This window comes from Cucurbita pepo, chromosome 3 (assembly GCF_057944985.1).
Source record: "Cucurbita pepo subsp. pepo isolate OVF chromosome 3, ASM5794498v1, whole genome shotgun sequence".
NCBI classification, from domain to species: domain Eukaryota; kingdom Viridiplantae; phylum Streptophyta; class Magnoliopsida; order Cucurbitales; family Cucurbitaceae; genus Cucurbita; species Cucurbita pepo.
This window is the reverse complement of record NC_141800.1, coordinates 8,801,410-8,820,747: the sequence shown is the minus strand read 5'-3', so window position 1 is coordinate 8,820,747 and position 19,338 is coordinate 8,801,410. Positions and strand designations below refer to the sequence as shown.

At 35.8% G+C, this 19,338-nt stretch overlaps 2 non-coding genes across 2 annotated transcripts; both read right to left on the bottom strand.

Annotated features, from left to right (window-relative positions):
• Window positions 1-527: 527 nt before the first annotated feature.
• TRNAP-UGG (transfer RNA proline (anticodon UGG)) lies at window positions 528-599 on the bottom strand. The gene has a single exon. It is a non-coding gene; the product is annotated as a tRNA-Pro (tRNA).
• A 12,321-nt stretch (window positions 600-12,920) lies between these two features.
• On the bottom strand, window positions 12,921-12,992 carry TRNAP-UGG (transfer RNA proline (anticodon UGG)). The gene has a single exon. It is a non-coding gene; the product is annotated as a tRNA-Pro (tRNA).
• Between the last annotated feature and the right edge of the window lie 6,346 nt (window positions 12,993-19,338).

Here is a 19,338-nt window from a genome sequence, read left to right as displayed (position 1 = left end):
GTTAACTGTCGAGTTCATTAGACCCTCAAAGGCTCTTTGTCAGTGATCACTCAAATGCTAGGCAAAGACACCAAGCCAACGCCAATATTGGAGAAGGAAGACAAAAACAAGTCACTGAAGCAACACATATTCACATAGAAATACCAGACGGATGAAGAGAATGGTTAGTCAGAAGTGTCGACAACAATAGTTTCAAGAAAAATAGAGAGTTCATATAAGTTAACGTTAGATCAACTTCGAGTTCAAAGCAACAAGAACCAAAGACGGGTGCGAAAATACTATGGACTAGTCGAAGTTATCCACAAGATTGCGAGTGGACTAGTCGAAGTTATCCACAAGATTATCAAGACCTCTCACATGAAAAGCAAGTGCTCTACCATCTGAGCTACACCCCCACAATTCTCATGTCACAAAATTCTAAATGTCTCGCCCCAAATTAGGTATAATTTATGAATCATTTCGACATAGAATGTTGTATCATTTTATTGTATTTATTTACTTCGTTTTATTCTACAATCTCTCTTGAAGGGGCATTTCGAGAATCGAACTCGAGACCTCTCGCACCCAAAGCGAGAATCATACCACTAGACCAAATGCCCTTGTTATGCCACTTAAAACGTATGTATGAATCCTTGGGCCTAGGTATTAAGGTCATATTTTGTCGTATTGCAGGAAACACATGAAGTTCTTTGGATGTAGAATGTGTCTTGGAGAACAAAACAAGAACATAATAAGAACAAAGAGCTTTCTACTAGATCTGCTTAAGATTTGGATAGGCATACTTACCGGAAGTGGAAAACATGAAATGATATTAAGAGCATTATCATTATAATTTTAATCGCCTTAATTTTTGTTTTTCTTCTTTTTTTTTCTTTATTTCCTAAGACGGTAATTATAATACGAACGACAAGTTTATATAAATATGAAGTCTTTCAATAAGAAAAGATTTAGACATAGGGGCATTTGAGGTTGCACCATAAGTGAGGGTCGTACCACTAAACCAAATGCCTTTTATTAAATACCCAATATTTAGCTTCTACTCAAATATATTTTTCTGAGTGGTTGGACGGCTATAAAATGAAAAGTTAATGGTCTAATATTTTACTTGTAAGATGTTATATTGAATTGTTATAATATAGAAGGGTTATAAAATAAACCAACAACCCAACAAAGGAAACAAACTAATCAATTTGGGTTTGATTGATTCGGTTCAGTTCATCAGTTTATTTGATTTAATTCTTCTATTTTGCCTCGTATGACAACAGAATAAAGTTGTATTGAATGCACCTAGTTTCATTTATGACAAACTCATATGAAACATACTGGCATTCGTAGTACTAAGAGTTGGAATCTATAAGCATTTCATGAACTTAAGTGCAAACCATGCTTCTTTAAAGATGAGATGAACTTTAGTTAAGTAATGGGAACTTTAAATTACTTCACGTGGAGCTTCAATTACTCTATGCTAGTTACAATCTTTAGGATTGACTAATTGGACACAAGTTCATGGATTTAGGGAAATTTTTGTGCAATTATCAACTACAACTTATGTTTTCAAATTTTTAGGTCATAATTTAGGTAGTTGGTGTTATGAGTCGTAAACTTGTTTTTTACATAATATGGATTTAGTTGAACTGTTATTCCGATGAGATGGACAAAGAAATTGTCTTTGAAATGACTAATAGACCTAGGTTCATCGTTGTTGTCTTCTAACTGTGATTTTGCAAAAAGCTTAACTAATATAAACTATCATCCGACAAGATCTTTAAGGTAAATCAAGAATATACCCTACACATCATTCAAGATGACAATAAAATGGAGTTAAATTGAACCCACTTTAGTTTCATGTTTGGTGTGTTCAAGATAAAGCATAATTGTATTTATGATATTGAGCTTGTGGTCTATAAGAATTTAATGATCATAAGAGAAATTCCAGTTTTATTAAAGGAGACCAAATTTATTTAAGGTACTAGGAATTCGACATGGCTTAAGAGTTGCGTGGGTGCTCATTTTATCCATGTTCTCCACTTCCTCCCATTTCCTCCTCTTCCTCCATCACATTCTTTATTTCTCTTCCCATTTCTCAATCTCCAACTCATTCTTTCTTCATCCCTAACCAATGCCGATTTGAATAAAGAAGGAGAAAAAGAAAGAGAGTGAAGGAAGTCGTTATGGATTTAGCTTTGGAACTAGAAATCGATGAGTATGATCTAACGAACATCAATACAAAAAATTTAGTGACTTTTCTTTGGACCAACTAGGTAAGTGGTGTTACTATTGGCTTGGTTGGATGAATTGTATGAGGTATTAACAACGCGTGCTCCGTAGCCCCTCCACGTGTCGTACTTTGTGAGTGTTTGACATATATTATGTTATGTTATGCTGTAACACGAGTTCAAATGAAGATTAATTTCTCAATTTTTTTTTAAGTTCAAATTTTTAGGAATTTATTAAGAGATTAGACCAAATTTAAATATGATATGGAAGAAAAAAATAGTTACAAATATTAAAAAAAAAACTCATTAAAAGTATAAAAGAAAATAATAAAAAATAGAAAAATCCGTCGAAATTAATGCTAGGGTAAATTTTTCATTTTGATCCATCTTTCCTAAGTAGGGATAGTAAGATCGCTAATTAGAGTTCAATAAAGAGGAAAAATAAAGAAAGAAAACAAAGGGCGAAAAAGAAGAATATAACTAGAGTTCAATAAAGAGTTGTTTGATATCAAAGCAGCCGAATTTTAGATTATACATATTTTTTCTTAAGATAAAGAGTCGTATATCTCTATGACTCAGCTCAATGACACGTCTCGCCGCGATCAAGTAAGCAGTCTAACCCTATTTTAAAGTATATGATATGTTGTAAAACTTATATGAATTTATTGTATGTTTTGAGTTTTGTGATAGTTATAAAATGTCCTCGGACATTAAAGAGTGAATGTTAACCATATAAGAGAATAATGGATCACAGTTATAGTGTCAAGATATGCTGAGGAGGAAAAGAGTGGTCGTGAGATATCTCACTAGCCTTAGGACAACAGAGAGTTGTCGCTGCAGAGTGCGGTACATTTAACCAATGGAATTTTGGTACTAGAAATGATGAAACTGGAGATGGTCCCCAAACGTCTATATGGACCATTCCCAATCGCACTTTCTTTAGTTCTCTAGTAGCCTTTGTGAAGCTAACTCGTTTATATTTTTCCATAAGGCAGCTCTCAGAAACACCCATATCAATATATTTTAGGCCTTCTAAAACTCCATTAGCATCCATCATTTTCATTTCTTTGACGCTCATATGTGCAAGTCTATTGACATTACTGTAGGATGTATAAACATGGTTGCTGTTACTACGAGTTGTGTATAGGGTTCACCCTACAGTGGTGTATTGGGTTCCAGATTTTGTGTCATGCTAACACCATGACACCTTTCACAATCCTCCCCAAACTCTTTCGAAACTTGGCTGCAAAACCTGTGCTATCCAACTGACCAATAGAGATCAAATTCTTCTTGAGATCAGGAATATATTTGATATCCTATAATGTCCACTCATTTCTTGCTAGAGTTTGTATACAGACATCTCTCTTTCCTTCAATCTCCAACGTTTTGTTGTCGGCAAGATACACCTTCCCAAAATTTCCTTATTTGAAATTTTGAAACAATTCCTTACATGAAGATAAATGAAACGAAGCAACTGAATCTAAAATCCAGAATTCAATTGGGCTGTTCACGCTAAGAATTAGAGCATCCTTAGTATCTTTTGCTGAATAGATAGAATCATTGTCATCTTCAAATTTGTGATTTTTTTTTCTTCAATTTTGTACCATATGTCCGAAAGTGTCATTTTTCTCCACATTTGGTTTGTTTGGCGATTTTTTTCGGTTCCTTGATTTTGATCGCCCATGTTTGTTTGGGCTCTTTGATTTACTTCTTTCGCTTCGATCAACACTGGGAACATTGCCTGATGAATCTCCATTTTCTATTTGGGAATACTTTCGCTGACTCTCGAATTTCATCAAGCTTCAGTTTATCAAATTCTCGTGAACTGTTGATTGCAGCAACAACAGTATACCAACGACTCGGGTAAAGATGACATCAAAATCAATGCTTTAATTTCATTTTTGAACATAATTTCCACCGACTCAATTGACTTTCAATCACGTTGAAGTAATTGATATGATTTGCAACAAAGCTACCTTACGTCATTTGTAGATTAAACAACCTCTACATCAAATACTCTGTAACACCCCAAAAATGAAGGAAAGACACCTATGCAAGACCCAAATGATCCAAGGAAAGAAATTGTTTTGGATTAAGCAAGGAAAGGGGTCTTAGTAAGTCATTTCTAGACCTTAGGAAGTAATCTTAAGGACTTAAGACCTTTGGAGAAGGATTGAGAATGAAATCGTAAGCGAAAAGGACGAAAAGGTCATTTTTCCAATTATCAAGGATCTTTGTAGATTTTTAATTCCTTATCTAGAAGGAATTTCAAGATGGTCAAGAAGGGAAAAATGACCAACAAGGGATGAAGAATTTTTAGGAAAAATTATGGATTATTCGAGAAAATAATAATAAAATATTATGAAAGTGGCAAATTACAAAATACCCTTGAAGTTAAGGATAATTATGGATTTGCAGAACCTTCACAGTACCTTCTACACAAAATTCTTCGAATCTCGACTCTCAGCCATTGGATCTCCTCCAAACCTTGATACATTCTAGAACACTCACGGATCATCACATCCAACAGCTAGGATTCAAAACGAAAGTCGGTGAGTCTCTGATCGAAGTAGAAATTTTCGACGAATTTTCCAGAAAATTCAACTGATAATTCACAACGATTCTGGAGCTCCCAATGCTGTTTATGTTTTCCCTATAAATTATGAAGTTGGGGCAATCGTTTGGAACAAGAATCGAGCAAGTTCGAGCTCCTAGGCAATAAGTGTTTAGATTTTCGGTCTCCTACTCTCGGGTTTCTTCTAAATTCGAGAGAAGTTCTCCACCATTTCCTATCAAACTTGTTCCTATAGCTTCTAAACAAGATTACCCACAAGTTCTATGAAGGAATAGAGTCCTGAAAGTGCCTAGAAACAATTCCCCCAATCCAATCTGCCATTAAAGAGCTTCAAGGAAAACTCAAAATTCCAATCCAAGGATGTACAAGTATTCTTCAAGAAAGGACGACTCCAATAGGTTTCTGCACCTCCAGAGAATGTTTCAGTAGAAGACCACGAAGAGAAATAACCTCAGGAACGTTCCCAATTGAAGAAAATCCGTTCCAGGTTCAAATTGGGGGTAAGTGTCGAATTCCTATCTACAACCTCTTTTCCTTCAAATTAAGGATTCCTCTAGCTTCATAAGAAGAATTCGAGTAACTTTTCTGAAGGAATGGAGAGCTGAAATGTCGTAGAACAAGATACCCAAGAGATTGAAAATCGGAGGTGTCGGGTAACTTGCAGACCGAGAGTGGTTTCTCAAAATTAATATCCCACACTCAAAGTCGTTCCTCCAAACCAATTCCTTTATCTTGAGGGAATAATAAGGAAGAGGTTTCGTGAAGAAATCGAGCCTCGAAAACCCCTAGAATCAGCTACCCAATAAGAAATTCTCTGTTTTTTACTCGGACGATAAATCATATTTTTGATGAACTTTGGAAGCAAATATCTTAGGCTACGATCCATGAAAAGGTATGAAATCAATCTCTAGATCTTCCTTGTAATACCGTCATTAAGTTTTATGAAGGAATCGAGGGGAGAAACAACATGATAGGAGCTGGGGAGGGCAAATTTCAGACGGCGGCGTGAACGGTCGCGCGCGTCTTCTTCCCGTTTGGAGGAAGAAGACGATGACGTGGCCGATTCAGTTGAACCGACCATGTCAACCCAAAACTCGACCTTCCCTTGGGTTTTCTCAATTTTATCCCCCTTCCAGACCAGCTCTCATGAAAAACCTTATGGTTCCAGAAAGTAGACACAATAAGGAGTCTATGAAAGAAAATTTGAGGTAATTTGGGTACCGGAAGCTCAAGAACGAAGGTCCCGAATGTCGACAATGAGGGAAGTAGCCACCTTGGACTTTTTGTTAAGAAATACTTGTAGGGATCGCTTGAATTTTAATATGAAACCCTAAACCAAGTATGAAATTAGGATCTATGAAAGAAAAACCCTAGGAACCGTAAGTTAAGACCTTGAACCGAACAAATTGCTCGAGATTTACGTAACATTAAAATAACCCACTAGATGAACTCTACTGCCTATGAAATTTTAAGGCTGAGGATACTATAGCATGTTGAGGTTATATACGAAGTTTGGTAGTCATTGGATAAGGATAAGTAGGTAAACCAAGAAATGGTGTAAGATGACCATAATGCCCCTAAGGACATCTACCTACAGTTCATGACCTAGATGACATCCAAACACTATGAAACCCTGAAGTAGATCTTATTTTATGATGTTTGATGATTTGGTGAAGTTTGAAAAGCCATTGGAACACGTTAAGTAGCAAAACCAAGAATTTGGTGTAAAATGACCAAAATGCCCCTAGGACTACTTAAGAGATTTCAAGGTCTATACGTGCTTCAAATGATTTGCTACTTCTTATAAGGTCGATTATGAAGGACATGAAGATAATTTTAAGGTTTCAAGTTGATTGGAGTAAGTTTGGAACCTAAACCAAGTTAGGATCCAAGAAACACCTAAAGGAAACACCACAAGACTTTAGACTCTTCTAGAACCATCTAAAGAACTCCCTAGGAATCTATGGCCTTCTAGAAAAACTTACACTAAGATGGGTTCATATGGTTACAAATACAAGTTACAACTTATGCCTCAAGAAATTAAGGACCTTAGAAAGTTAAAAGATTAAGAACCAAGAACAACAACATACAAGCTTTACAACTACCCAAGTAAGAAGAATGCTAGGTACCACTCAAGGACGAGGGACTAAGGTCCCCAAACTCAGAAACAGAAACTTAAGAATGCTAGGTAATACTCTAATCATGTCCAAAGTGACCCATGACCTCCCACCAAGCAATGCCCAAGTAAGAAGAATGCTAGGTACCACTCAAGGATGAGGGACTAAGGTCCCCAAACTCAGAAACAGAAACTTAAAAATGCTAGGTAATACTCTAATCATGTCCAAAGTGACCCATGACCTCCCACCAAGCAATGGCCAAGAATTCTTCTTCCATGTGGGATGCCCTGCACCATGTTTCCTTTGCAGGATGTCATGCCTCAAGTTTCCCTCACCTAGAAGAGATGCCCTGCAGACTTGTAGGATGCCATGTTTAAGTATGCACCGAGCAAGTGACCTTTACGGTCTATTAAGGGGAGTAGTCTAAAGTCACAGAGGAACAAGAAGAGAGTACGTTACCTTAGCCACGAATCAAGAACCTCCTAAGACCTCCCACGGTACATCATGCTCATGACTTAGACTATGTTGCTTGGAACGCATGAAGCCTTGAGCGTAGGTTAAACAGACTATATTATAGGGCAAGCCCTTGATGCAGTATTAAGACTACATCGCTTGGAACGTAAGAAGCCTTGGATGTAGGTTTTCAGACTATGCCGCTTGGAACACATGAAGCCTTGGGCATAGGATTAAGCAGATCGTATCGAAGGGCAAGCCCTAAGATTCGGTAAGACTACGTCGCCTGGAATGCATGAAGCCTTGGATGTAGGTTAAGGCTGTGTCGCTTGAAACGCATGAAGCCTTGGACACAGGATTTTCAGGTGCATGTCTAATGCCATAAATCCTAGGGGGAGTGTCTTGGAGAACGAATCAAGAACAAAACAAGAACCAAGAAGTACCAAGAACAAGAGAAAGATCAAGGAATAGAACAAGGATCAAGATCCTAGTTCTAAGGACAAGAAGCAGAAACCATAGTACTAAGGCCCTTAAAGGAAAACCATGGTTTTAGGATTCAAGGACCAAGGTCCTCAAGAAAGATCAAGATAAGAACCCCAAGTCAAGAACAAAAATTAGAGGGCCTAAGTACTTACAACAAGAAAAAGATCAAGAACAAGCAAGAACAAAGAATGTGGTACCCTAGCATATCAAGGACACGATTAAGAGCCTACAAGTAGGCTACTTACTGAGTCTTGTACTCATTCCTTATTCTCCATTTTTTTTTCTAGGTGATAAGGAGCTGGTCGAGAACGGAAGCGGACTCTGGAGGAGGTGCCATAGAAAAACCTCACCCGTCATCTTCAACCCTTTGTTTTAAAATGTTTTGTGTCTGTTTCTTATTTTGTGTTTTAATCATTACGTCGTATTTTAAATTAGTAATGTGCGCACACTACTTTGGTATAATGAAAATTATGTTTTAAATTTTAATGGTTTTATCAAGAAGGAAAATTTTACCCGCCTTTTTGAGTCATCATGTCAGCACGGTCCTTACATACATCTTGTTCATAGCCGACAGATTTTCGTACATATTTTACAACACCTTCAATAGGCTTGATGTTGTCTTCTCTTTGATGAGGTTGAACGTCATGTTTCTGGACAGCGTCAACCAAATCAACCCTCTGTGATCATGGTATCCGGCTTCACCCCCAAAAGAAGTTTCTGAAGATCTTTCTGGTATAGATCATGGTGAATCTTCAATCTGCATCTTCTAGAAACTTATATCGAATCCATCAAACTTTTCAATTCCAGTCTTTGAACTTTCCATATTCACAGATCATGGTGAATCTTGCCTCGCTCTGACACCAGTTATTAGGATCACACACTCGATCGAAATGAACAAGAAAAACATGATAGAGAAAATGTAAGGAAAAATATTGACTAAAAGTTTTGTATTAATGACTTCAGGTATGCAAATAAAGGATATGAAGAATGAGAAATATACATTTTGAAAGAATTGACTTATGGGTAAATATATTATTTTAGTTTATTATATATATATATAGCTTTAATACATATAACCGCTTACTATATATAAATATTTAGTATATATTTTTACTATAAAGAATCAACCTCCATATCTAACTTGCACAAATAGTAAGTTGGTAAGGAGGGTGGGAAGAAAAATAAGCCAATGGAGGCTCTCAATTTCTTTATGCAACTTTTAGCCAAGAATTCTGAAAATCGCGAAATTACTCATCCATAATGAATATCATCCTTTTAAACCAATTTGTACAACTTTATGGCTATGAGAGGAAACACTTTGGTGAAGAAATCAAAGGCTAAAAGATATTGGAGCGTTGGAACCCATCAGTTTACTTTCGGTAAACGTTTTAAGTTTGAAATTTAGAAATTTGAGTCCAAAATTCTTCGTCTAGAGATTGATTCATTTAATAAGCCTTATACAATTAGCTGTAGGGTAAGTTAAGGAACACAATTGAAGAAGAAATCAAGAGGAGATGAGCTCTCAATCGTTCAAACTACAAGCATCTTGGAATTAATTTTCTTGGTAAGTTCATTATCAAGCTGGAGACTTGGTAAGTTACATGCCTAGTAGTAATGGAGTCTAACCCGACTTGGTAAATTTTCTTGGTAAGTTACATGCCTAGTAATAACGGAGTCTAACATGACGATCATTCAGACAAACATCCACCAACCAAGAGGGGTGAAAATGATGACGATAGTACAATTGAGAAAGAATCTTAGCCATGATGAATCTATGCTTGCTGCCATTGTTGTATTTGAAAAGGGGAGCTCAAGTGAACCAACCCACTACATGAATACCACGACGCAAAACAAGAAGGTCAGATAATGGGTTTATTCTCACCCGGAGAGATAAATCACAAGATTAGTTTTAAATCTAGATAGGTATGTCAATTGAAAGTGAGAAACACAAAATGATGTTAAGAGCAAACATTCTCTTCCGAGAGGAGTGAATTGGGTCACTCTTGGTTATCAAACTCGAGACCTCTTGCACCAAAAGCAAGAATCATACCACTAAATCAAATGCCCTTATTATGGACTTTATATTAAGTTGTTTATTGAATGTATCATCGTTATTTAATTTATTTTCTTTTGTTCTTAGAAATTATTTACCGGGTTTCATTTATTTTCTTTTGTTATTATATCTTTTAGATCTAGGGTTTCATTTATTTTCTTTTGTTATGATATCTTTTTGATCTAGGGTTTCATTTATTTTCTTTTGTTATGATATGTTATTATATCTTTTAGATCTAGGGTTTCATTTATTTTCTTTTGTTAGGATATCTTCTAGATCTAGGGTTTGATTAATTATGAAATTATTTACAGGATTGTGATATTAAGAGCATTATCATAATAGTTTTAATTGCCTTAACTTTTGTTTTTCCTCTTTTTTTCATGGTTTATTAAGATGGTAAAATGGTAAGTATAAATTCTCATACTAAAAAAAGATTAAGAGATAAGGGCATTCTGAGAATTGAACTTGGGACCTCTCATACCCTAAGCGAGAATCATATCAGTAGATCAAATGCCCTTACTAGAAAACACAACATTTTTAGCTCCTACTCAATATGTTTTTTTCTCTTAAGTTTGAAATCTATTTTCCTGGGGGTTGTTGACTATAAAATAAAAAGTTGATGGTCTAGTATTTTACTTGTTTGTAAGGAGGCATGTAATATTGAATTATTCTAATTTATAAGGGGTATCAAATAAACCAACCACCCAACAAAGGAAACAAACTAATCAGTTTGGTTAGATTTTCGGTTCAGTTCATTAGTTTGTTTGATTTAGTTCTTCTATTTTGCCTCGTATGACAAGAAAATAAAGTTGTATTGAAGGCACCTGAGTTTCATTTATGACAAACTCACATAAAATATAATTGCATCAATAGCACTAAGAGTTGGAGTCTATAAGCATTTCATGAACATAAGTACAACTCATGCTTCATTAAAGAGGAGATAAACTTTAGTTAAGTAACTGGAACTTTAAATTACTTCATGTGGAGCTTTAATTGCTCTATGCTAGTTACAATCTTTAGGATTGACTAATTGGATAGGAATTCTTAGATTTAGGGGATTGTTTTGTGTAATTTTCAACTAGTTTTCAAATTTTTAGGTCATAATTTAGGTAGTAGGTGTTATATTATGGATCAACACTAGAGTTTCTATCCAGAACACCACTACTACTCTAGTATTTATTTGAAGGCTATAGTTGTCATCTATGTTGTATCGCAATAAGATTGTTGAAATTTTAGTTAAAGTGCATATTTTATTTCTTAGGAGTAAAAAATTTGTTTCTTTGCATAATATGAATTTAGTTGGAGAGTTATTACAGATGAATGGAGAATAAAAATTTCTTTAAAATAATAAACAGACCCAAGCTCGTTGTTGTTGTGGTCTACTTGTGATTTTGCAAAAAGCTTAACTAATATGAAATATCAAGGTAAATCAAGAATATATCCTGCACATCATTCAAGATGACAATAAAATGGAGTTCAATTGAACTTACTTTTAGTTTCCTGTTTGAAAGGTTCAAGATGAAGCATAATTGTATTAACGATATTAAAGAGAAATTCATGTTTTATTAGAAGAGATCAACTTCATTTAAGGTACTAGGAGTTTAAACTACTTCCATTGTAATTTCAATCACTCTACCAAGATGACAAATTTAGGGTTGGCTAATTGGACATCAATTCTCTAACTTTACGTTATAATTTAGGTGATAACCATTATAATATTAATGAGCATAAGAGTTACAATTCTTTCATGGACCATATGGGCTATAGTTAAAAGAATATATATATATATATATTATGTATGTCAAGGTCTGGATAAAGCACAAAGTAGCAAGGAACACCATTGTCAACTCTAGAACCACCCACAACTAATGATCGAGACCAATGCAAAATATTTTAGCATCCTTTGGCATCGAGATACAAGAAAGATGAACGCCGTCAAATTGGAAGCTTTATCAGTCTTTAGAGTCACAATGAGAACTCTAATCAAGCTGGAGCCTTGGACTAGGCAAATCATTTTGTGATAGTTGAAATGTATGACTTTGACGTCGTGTTAGAGATGAACGTCCTACTGGAACACAAAGTCATTTACATGTCCCTAGCAAAATTCCTAGTAGTAACGGAGTCTAATCCGACGATCATTCAGAAAAACATCCATCAACCAAGAGGGGTGAAAATGATGTCGATACTACAGTTGAGAAAGAATCTTAGCCATGATGAATCTACGCTTGCTGCTATTGTTGTAATTGAAAAGGGGAGCTCGAGTGAGCCAACCTCAATAGAAACCTTGTTGCCACTACATGAACACCACGACGCAAAACAAGAAGGTCAGATAATGGATTTATCCCAACCAGGAGAGATAAATCTTAAGATTAGTTTTATGTTGCAGTCGAGATCGCCTGCCACAAATAAATGTCATGTGGCTGAGGTTGAGCTAGCTAAATTCTATGAAAAGCTAAATGACTTGTTAACTGTCGAGTTCATTAGACCCCCAAAGGCTCTTTGTCAGTGATCACTCAAATGCTAGGCAAAGACACCAAGCCAACGCCAATATTGGAGAAGGAAGACAAAAACAAGTCACTGAAGCAACACATATTCACATAGAAATACCAGACGGATGAAGAGAATGGTTAGTCAGAAGTGTCGACAACAATAGTTTCAAGAAAAATAGAGAGTTCATATAAGTTAACGTTAGATCAACTTCGAGTTCAAAGCAATAAGAACCAAAGACGGGTGCGAAAATACTATGGACTAGTCGAAGTTATCCACAAGATTGCGAGTGGACTAGTCGAAGTTATCCACAAGATTGCGAGTGGACTAGTCGAAGTTATCCACAAGATTATCAAGACCTCTCACATGAAAAGCGAGTGCTCTACCATCTGAGCTACACCCCCACAATTCTCATGTCACAAAATTCTAAATGTCTCGCCCCAAATTAGGTATAATTTATGAATCATTTCGACATAGAATGTTGTATCATTTTATTGTATTTATTTACTTCGTTTTATTCTACAATCTCTCTTGAAGGGGCATTTCGAGAATCGAACTCGAGACCTCTCGCACCCAAAGCGAGAATCATACCACTAGACCAAATGCCCTTGTTATGCCACTTAAAACGTATGTATGAATCCTTGGGCCTAGGTATTAAGGTCGTATTTTGTCGTATTGCAGGAAACACATGAAGTTCTCGATGTACTTGAACTAAAGCCTTGGATATAGAATGTGTCTTGGAGAACAAAACAAGAACATAATAAGAACAAGCTTAAGATTTGGATAGGCATACTTACCGAAAGTAGGAAACATGAAATGATATTAAGAGCATTATCATTATAATTTTAATTGCCTTAATTTTTGTTTTTCTTCTTTTTTTTTTTATTTTTTATTTGGTAAGATGGTAAGTATAATATGAACAACAAGTTTATATAAATATGAAGTCTTTCAATAAGAAAAAGATTTAGATATAGGGGCATTTGAGGTTGCACCATAAGTGAGGGTCATACCACTAAACCAAATGCCTTTTATTAAATATCCAATATTTAGCTTCTACTCAAATATATTTTTCTCAGTGGTTGGACGGCTATAAAATGAAAAGTTAATGGTCTAATATTTTACTTGTAAGTAAGGTATGTTATATTGAATTGTTTTAATATTGAAGGGTTATAAAATAAACCAACAACCCAACAAAGGAAACAAACTAATCAATTTGGGTTTGATTGATTCGGTTCAGTTCATCAGTTTGTTTGATTTAATTCTTCTATTTTGCCTCGTATGACAACAAAATAAAGTTGTATTGAATGCACCTTAGTTTCATTTATGACAAACTAATATGAAATATGATTGCACTAATAGTACTGAGTCTATAAGTATTTTATGAACCTAAGTGCAAATCATGCTTCATTAAAGATGAGATAAACTTTAGTTAAGTAACGGGAACTTTAAATTGCTTCAAGTGGAGCTTCAATTACTCTATGCTAACGGGAACTTGATAGGAATTTAGTATAGGTAAAGAGAGAGTTTTGAGAGATTTTCTCAAAGTTTTTCAAGCAAACTTTTCCATGTACCTAAATCACTCTATTTATTGAGTCATATTTGTATGTTCATGCAAATTTGAGATTACCAAATTTTGACACTCAAAATTCCACTCAAATTTTGTGGCAAGCATGTAAGTTTGAGTTAACCAAATTTTGACACTCAAAATTCCACTTAAATTTGTGGGGTTTATTTGGCAAACATGCACGTTTGGTTAAACCAAATTTTGACACTCAAAATTCCACTAACTCAAACATGGATGTTTTCATTAGGTGAAGTCAACATTTTGACTTTCTTTATTTTAATTTAACAATTAATTTAAATAAGTAATTTCAAATCAAAATCCTTTAGCATATAGTCCGTCATTCTCCTAAGATACTTGAGGATATTCTTAACGGTAGTCCAATGAGCACGTCCCGAATTGGACTAATATCTACTGACAATTCTCACAACATAGAATATGTCAGGTCGGGTACATAGCATAGCATACATCAGACTACCGACTGTTGATGCATAAGGAATGTGTCTCATATTCTCAACTTCTTGAGGTGTCTTAGGAATTTGTTCCTTCGAAAAATGAACTCTATGCCTGAAAGGTAATAATCCTTTCTTGGAGTCCTGCATCTTATATCGAATCAATATTTTGTCGATGTACGATGCATGAGACAATGCTATTGTTTTGTTCTTGCAATTCCATACAATTTGGATTCCAAGAACAAACTAAGTCTCTCTCAAATCTTTCATTTGGAATTGTGTCGCTAGCCAATGCTTAATGTCGGTAAGAAATCCCACATCATTTCCAATGAATAGGATATCGTCAACATACAACACCAAGAAAACTACTGTAGAGTTGACTATCTTCTTGTAGACACAAGGTTCGTCAACATTCTGTTTAAAGCCATAAGATTTGATCGCAGTATCAAACCTTATATTCCAAGATCGAGATGCTTGCTTCAACCCATAAATGGATCTTTTAAGCTTGCAAACCTGTTCAATGAACCCCTCTGGTTGAGCCATATAGATACACTCTTCAAGATTACCGTTTAGAAAGGGAGTCTTGACATCCATTTGCCAAATTTCATAATCATAAAATGTGGCAATGGACAAGAGTACTCTAATCGATTTAAGCATAACAACTGGAGAGAAGGTTTCTTCATAGTCCACCCCCTCTCTTTGGGTATAACACTTTGCTACAAGTCGAGCTTTAAAGGTATGTACCTTACTGGCTTGGTCTCGTTTCTTCGTGTAGATCCATTTGCAACCAATAGGTTTTACCCCATCTAGTTGATCTACAAGTTCCCAAATTGAATTGAAGTACATTGACTCCATTTCAAGATTCATGGCTTTGATCCACTAATCTCTATCTTCATCATTCATTTCCTTTTTATAGGTCAATGGATCCCCAACGCCATCATCAGGTATGATGACCTGTGTTTCTGTCAAACCCAAGTAACGATCGGGTTGAGTTATAACCCTCCCACTACGTCGAGGCAATATCAACTCTTGAGAAGGATGTGATTGACCAGAAGTGCGAGGTTCATCAACAACTCTTGTTGAAGGACCAGCTTGATCAACAACTCTTATTGTTTTATCAGTAGCTTCTTTAGAAATCTCACTCAATACTAATTTGTTGTGTGGTGGATGATTTCTTACGTGGTCTTCCTCTAAGAATGTAGCGTTTGTTGATACAAACACTCTATTTTCTTGAGGTCATAAAACAGTCCACCTTTCGTCTCTTAGGGGTATCCTACGAATAGGCATAATTTTGAACGATGTTCTAATTTCTTGAGATTTTACACCAACACGTGTGTTGGGCATCCTCAAATCCTGAAGTGACGTAAACTACCTTTATGCCCTCTCCATAACTCATAAGGTGTTTCTAAAACACTCTTAGAAGGAACCATGTTCAAAATGTATGTAGCAGTCTCCACTGCATATCCCCAAAAAAAATCAGGTAATTGAGCGAAACTCATCATAGACCGAACCATGTCTAATAGAGTTCTATTTCTCTTTTCTGATACACCGTTCTGTTGGGGTATACCAGGGGCAGAGAGTTGAGACGTTATTCCATGTTCTATCATATAGTCCTGGAATCTTAAGTCCATATACTCTCTACCTCAATCTGATCGAAGTGTTTTAATAGTTTTTCCTAATAGATTCTCAACCTTAGTCTTATACTCTCTAAACTTTTCAAGAGCTTCAGACTTGTGATGCATTAGGTAAAGATAATCATACCTTGAAAAATCATCAATAAAACTGATGAAATATTCATACCCTCCTCATGCTTTGACATTCATTGGACCATAGAGATCCGTATGCACAAGTTCTAAGGTTCCTTTGGCTCTATAACCTTTTTCAGATAAAGGTTGTTTAGTCATTTTACCCTCAAGACAGCACTCACATGGAGGTAAAGAGTTGTCTTCTAACTCATTTAGAAGTCCTCTTTTACCCAATCTCCCAATCCTATTGAAATTAATGTGGCCTAGTCTAAAGTGTCAAAGATAGGTATTAGGAGAAATCTTTTGTCATTTATTTTGAGTTTTAGCTGTTTTAAACATCTCGGTATTTAAAACAGCTTTTGTTTCACTTAGTTTTAACATATATAAGTTGTTTTCTAGTTTTGCCGAACAAATATGAATACCTCTTTTGAAAATGAACACTTCATTGATTTCAAAAGATACTTTATACAATTGTTCTAATAAACAAGAGATAGATATTAGATTTCTTTGCATTCTAGGAACAAAAAATACATTATCTAATATAATGAATCTATCTCTGAAAAACAACTTTAAATTTTCTATTGATATTGCTGAGTCAACTTCTCCTGTTCCAACCTTGAGTGTTATCTCGCCTTCCACAAGCATTCTCTAGGAACTAGTTTCTTGAAAAAAAGAACAAATATGATTAGTGACCCCTGAATCCAGTATCCAAGGTGAGTGATCATACTCTACTAAACATATTTCTACAACTAGTAAATCATATTTACCTTGTTGTGCCTTTTCGGCTTTCTTCTCTGCAAGGTATTTTGGGCAATGACTTTTCCCATGCCCGTTTTTATTGCAATGGAAACATTTTCCATTATCTGCATTTTAAACCTTGCATTTGGGGTCAGTAGGAATCTTATCTTTCCCCTTACCCTTTTTGTCATATGCATCCCAAACTATTCGGTTTGCATTTGAGCCGGGGTTTAGGGGACATTTCTCAGTTAAAATAAACCTCAAATCATCATTTGCAAGTATTGTGTTTAGGTTTGATTTCCTTGTTGCGTAATTGTCGTCGTTTAATTTCTTAGAAGCGAGTAATTGTACTATTGAGCTTGACATGCTGAGATTTAAAACAAATTCTATTAGTGAATTGACTTAATTCTTTTTAATCCACTTAGGTTTAGCAAATGTAATAATGTACCCAAAATTTGTTAATTTACAACGATACTTTAGTGAGTTAGAGCAATTGCTACCGAGGGGCAGTCAATCACTCCTTCAATAAACCAAGAGATTCTTGACTTAAACACTAATCCCAGAATAACTCTTATTCCTATAGTGTTTTAGTTATCGCCACTTTGGTCAAGAAAGTACTACTCTTAGTAATTCTTCGTAAGTGTGATCCGCCATTTTCAGACCTCAGAGATCGGCCCCAACAATGCTATCAAATGAAAAAGCCAAAGTTGAGAATGGACCTAAGAAGTCCTATCCATTTTTGGAGTTTGCGTTGTTCCGACTCCCATGTTACGACCCTCCGAATGTGTAGTTGCTCTAGAGCAACATGTAGGCGGAACATGGGAATCTCACGGTGCAACCTAGTGGTGGAGACCATAGGATGTGTTGATATACTTCCTTCTCCCACTGACTATAAATACTTTCTCTATTCACCTTGTTATTGACTCATGCAAATACCTTCCAAATGGAGGTCGCTACTAGGGCGACACGAGCCCGAGCGTGAATCTCACGGTGTGAATTTTTAGAGAGCGATAAAAGAAAAAGATGTATCTCATATACCTTTTTCCTCCCACTAAGTATTTTAGACGGTTGGGTATACTTATTACTTAGGTATATTCCGACTAATTAAATATAACTTAAGTATAGGTGATTTTTCCAAGTATAAAATTTATACTGGATTTTTACCTATGATGTCTAAGTGATTTTTCATTTTTTTTAAAAAAAAATCCTTACATCACTCACGCATGCTCATAAAACTAGGCTAACTAAGCTCAAGTACTGACCTGATCTCCAGGTAGCAGGTGTTCCGTAAACCGTCAACTTAAGTACCTCCAGCCTTAGACAAGATCATGCCAGGTGAGTTTTCTTGTAACCGTAGTTTTACAAGATATCGACCTATTTTAACTATTAAAATTGATCGTGCTTGGTTGTTAACCTTAAGTGAGCATGCATTTATCTTTGTTATAGATTTTAACGTCTATCTCGTTTTATGACGTTGAAAATAACCTATAACATGCTTTATATAACAATTATATAATCATCCATTTCATGCAATAATATAAAAAATTTATATCTATCACTCATGGAACCCTAAACATGCATACTATACATTATAACACTTATAACATACTTGGAATGCATGAAACATGCTTAGCCTATGGTAAGTCAATCCTTCACAGGTTGTTCGTGTTAAACATAGAATAGACCATATATGTATATAGTAAGATAATCTAGTGATTTACTAGTTTGTTACCAAATCTATGATTTACTGGTTTGTTACCAAATCTATGATTTCATAGTTTTGTTACCAAATCTATGATTTCATGGTTTGTTACTAAATCTATGATTTAGAATGTAATCTTCATTATACACATCTATAAATACATGAGGTCATGACCCTAGGTCATTGTGCCATTCAACCTAACATGGTACCAGAGCCAAGGTTTATTTTTTAAATGTCTACCATATCTTCTTCCTCCTCTCCATCCACCATCTCCAACACCGTCTCAACTACCATGGCTGCCTTTGCCCAATCCCTCTACACCATGCTGTCACAATTCGTCTAACCAAAAACAACTTCATCATATGGCGTGCCCAGCTCCTCCCCTACCTACGGAGTACGAAGCTTATGGGCTACCTCGATGGCACCAATGCCGCACCTGCCAAGCTGGTCCCTTCCTCAACTGCTAGTGCTGAGCTGGTCTCTAATCCGGCCTATAATCAGTGGTATGATCAGGATCAACAGGTCCTTAGCGGCCTTCTCTCCACCATGTCTGAGGAGATTCTTTACGATGTGGTTGCTGCTACTACGTCCAAGGAGGTGTGGGATACCCTGCAGAGGATGTTTTCATCATCAACTCGTGCTTGCACTACTCAGATTAGTGTTGAGCTCGCTACGTCCAAGAAACGAGATCAATCTGCTGCAAATTATTTTCGCAAGATCAAAGGGCTGGCCAACGAGTTGGCCGCCGCCGGCTCT